The sequence below is a fragment of the Vollenhovia emeryi genome, unplaced genomic scaffold (genome assembly GCF_000949405.1).
Source record: "Vollenhovia emeryi isolate VEMERY1.0 unplaced genomic scaffold, V.emery_V1.0 DF939420.1, whole genome shotgun sequence".
Classification (NCBI taxonomy): domain Eukaryota; kingdom Metazoa; phylum Arthropoda; class Insecta; order Hymenoptera; family Formicidae; genus Vollenhovia; species Vollenhovia emeryi.
In genome coordinates, this window is record NW_011966946.1 from 1 (window position 1) to 3825 (window position 3825).

At 37.6% G+C, this 3825-nt stretch overlaps 1 protein-coding gene across 2 annotated transcripts in view; it reads left to right on the forward strand.

Annotated features, from left to right (window-relative positions):
* Positions 1 to 1404: 1404 nt before the first annotated feature.
* Positions 1405 to 3825, forward strand: part of LOC105557777 (tubulin polyglutamylase TTLL5) — a 67787-nt gene continuing 65366 nt past the window's right edge. The window contains exon 1 of one of the 2 annotated variants that reach the window (XM_012005109.1): positions 1405 to 1774. The gene's annotated coding sequence lies outside the window, so the exon portion shown is untranslated. The remainder of the gene's footprint in view (positions 1775 to 3825) is intronic. The other variant, XM_012005110.1, reaches the window with a different exon arrangement.

Sequence of the window (3825 nt, forward strand, 5' to 3'; positions counted from 1 at the left end):
TAAAGCCTGTGATTGGCCTAGTTCCTTTATGCCGTACGCTGACTCTATAGCCTAGTGCAGACCACGCAGCAAGCGGCAAGCGTCGAGCAGCGAGCGCTTGCTGCTTGTTGGTTGTTTCGCTGAAGCCTAGTGCAGACTGCACGCAGCAAGCGTCGAGCAGCAGCCAATCAACGAAGAGATATTTTCTACGCCACTGCTGACGCTTCCGTAAAATTCAGCAGTGTTGGATGCTCGCTGCTCGACGCTTGCCGCTTGCTGCGTGCAGTCTGCACTAGGCTTGACGGTTCACACTGACGGCACGCGTCGACATAAACATAGCCTATATGTATAAAAGCGCGCAATGTACAACGGAAAAGTCGAATATTTAGAACGCAGACGAAAGTTAATTATAATAGCAATGTTATATATTCGTCACCAACGAAAAAATCGTTGGAAACAAAGACGATATTGGATTCGGCCTATAATTTGTGAGCGAATTAATCAAGATGATGGTCATCATCTAATAAATGAGATGCGACTAGTGGATCAAGAAGCACATTTCCAATATTGTCGAATGAGTGTAGCAAAATTTGATAGTTTATTGCAGCGGATGCAACCATATATTAATCGAAAAACGGTTAACAAATTTCAGAGAGCCTATATCTGCCAGAGACAGATTGTATGTAACTCTTCGATGAGTGTTTCTTGTATTATTCTTCAAGAGAAGGAAAAGCCTCGAAAAAGTTTCTTGTATTAATGCAGATAGCATTAGTTTGATATTGTTTTTACTTTTGATTTCACCAAGAGACGCCGACAAAAACATGAAATAAGGTTAACTTAGGTCAGCTTGAGTTAGCTACTTCCTCCGCTGCTTTGCTGCTCGCCCAAAATCAAACACTGTTGAATTTATCGGAAGCGTCAGCAGTGGCGTAGAAAATATCTCTTCGTTGATTGGCTGCTGCTCGACGCTTGCTGCTTGCTGCGTGCAGTCTGCACTAGGCTTATGGGACTTCACCACAGTATAACCAGTATGCCCACTCGCTCTTTTGTTTCACGTTCGCGCCGATCCGTAATGCGCATCCGACATGTTTTTATTCTGAACAATCACAGGATTTTTGTACGTGTGTTAGTGCAAAGTCGGTGTGACATGGAAAAATTCGCAGTGTTGACGAATAACGCGTAAATATATTTATACGTTGGAGCAAGTAATTACATTAATTATTTTTATTAGAACATTTTTTTCATAGGCCATTTCCATTTACAATAAATAATGTACGCCAGTTCGTATGCGCCTTTCCTGGATACGATCCTGAAAAGGGCCCAGGCACTTTTAGCCGTTGATACACTGTTGGCGCGCATAAAAACATGGCGGAAAATTGAGAACGCCCAGATCAAAGGTGCCGACAGAGAGTGGGCATACTGGTTATACTGTGCTGTGACTTCACCTTGAGTCGACCTACTAGTTATACTGTGATACTATGGTTTGGTCTCCTGGTACTAGTCTTCATAACTAGGTTCATGTCTACATTCTACTTATATCATCTATGATCGAAACGGTCGACAGCTGTCACATGACCGTGCCGGTACTTTTGTCGGAGACTGTACGCAGGCATTTAGCATTCGATTGATAGAGGTGGGTAGTATTTGCTGCGTTCCTCCACGATATGGTTATGATTAGTGCCGGTCGCGACTCGCGTCTACGAGTATTGTAAAATAGAGTGATTGTCGTGATGCGTTCTCGGTTCACCAAGTACATAATCGATAGACAATAAATCACAATCCGAGAGGAGTTGCGGTAAGTCCCGATCATTTGCTGATTATTCAATATTGTCGACATACACACGTCGAATACGTCAAACCCTATCCCGTCAATGTTGACAAACCCGTTCTTTAGTTCGATAGTGTTGCTAACGGACACGGTTCGAACGACATAACTATTTGTTAGGATCGAGTTATAACTAAAGGCCTATAGGCCTTCGGGATGGTTTATTCTTCAACCCCCTTTGTCGAAACTGCCGCGTAAATAAATAGCACAATTAATATAGTTCAATTTTATAACAATTCTCGAGTCTGTCATTGAAAAAAATGTTCTACTTGTTCTTGCGTTACTCTCTCCTTTATCTTCACTAATCTTAACTTAGTTTTCGAGGTTCACACGCGAGCGATACTAACGTAGATAATACGCTCGCATCGATTTCTTTTTTAAAATCCTACTTTAGTCCGGAGACACACATAAGGCCCGGTCTACAATGAGTTGTTAGTCAGAAGTCGGAACTATATGTCGGTCCTTTTTCTTCCACCCAGAAAGGAAAAGGATCAACATATAGTTGCGACTTCTGACTAACGACTAACGACTCATTGTAGGGCCTAAAGGTAAACCTAACAAACTTAACGCCACGCACTCTTTACTGCCCTAAAGAAATATATTTTATACAATAAATTGTTTTTATACTTTATATTTTATTTCCGATTTAATTGTATTTACACATTTCTTTCGGTGAAATATATAGATACGAATTACATTTAGAGTTTTTTCAATTTCAAAGACGGTGGCGTAAAAATTTGTCTTCTAAAAATGGTTTTAGTTTACTAATAATTTGAAACAGATTTTCTTGCCGTTGATTAATGCTTGCATTGCATAATTGCGTTCGAAATCAGAAAGCGTGAACGCCGAGGCAACTGTTTTTCACAGAAGGTACCTTTAAATCGAAGAGAAAGCATTAAAATTACGTTCAACTTTAATGTTAAAATATTATAGAAATGTTTGTTATAGTTGTAATATATTATACTTATTATCATATTGATCTATTGCTTGTGCGACTTGTGACATACTTGTGATATAACTTGTATATAAAAAACAAATACTAATGCAAATAAATAAACACGTCAAAATATAAATACAGGGTAGGCCATTTTAATCTACGCACTGAAATCTCAAAATCCATAAGTTTAAGACAAAAATGTTTCAGACAAAAGTTGTTCAAGATAATGGGGGTCACCTATCTGTGTAACTAGCTTTGACCTTGAGACTACTTTTTAAGGATGTATCGGACCTATCTTCAAAATAGTACAAAGTCGCTAAGAATTTGTGAAATTGTTCCTTTAGTCTTCCCCTAATGTACTGCAGGAAAGTAAAAATGCATCCACTAAACGGTTGCTGAGATATAACTATTTTAATTTACATTGATTTTACACGTACTCTTATGGAAAGAGCCGATCTTCACGGATAAAACAGCTAAAGAAATGTAGAAGAAATAGTACCGGTGTTTTGAATTTTTTTTATACGTCTAGTATACGAACAGATGAAAGTATCTACCAAGTTTCAATAGTCTTTACTACACCGTTTTAAAGAAATAAAATATAACTTGAGATATTCGTGCTGTCGGCACGATATGTATTTTGAAATCACATTTGTTTACCAGCACTGCTGAATAATGTTTTTAGTTTTGAAACTATTTGACGTTATTGAGTTGAAATCAGGGTATTTTCACTCTCAAAAATTTAGGCTTATAAATGAAAAAAATCACAAATAATGCAGGAAAAAAACATTTGTAAAGTGAAAAATACCTTTGTAGGAGTACAAATAAGACTCCAACTATTGTTCAAGTTTCTTACATCTAGATTTACTATGCGTTAAGAGTAGATATTCAAGTATTTCCAATTTCATGCACTTTTGTCTAAGATTGTACGTCCAATACATCCTTAAGGTTATTTGAAGTTCAGAGTGGTTTTTTAAAATGGGAACCCCTATTTTTTATTACATATTCTTATAGCTTACCTCGAGAGCTTTCCAAAACGTTATAATAAAGTATTTTTTTATTAAGAACTTTTGAGTTATTAAGGTTT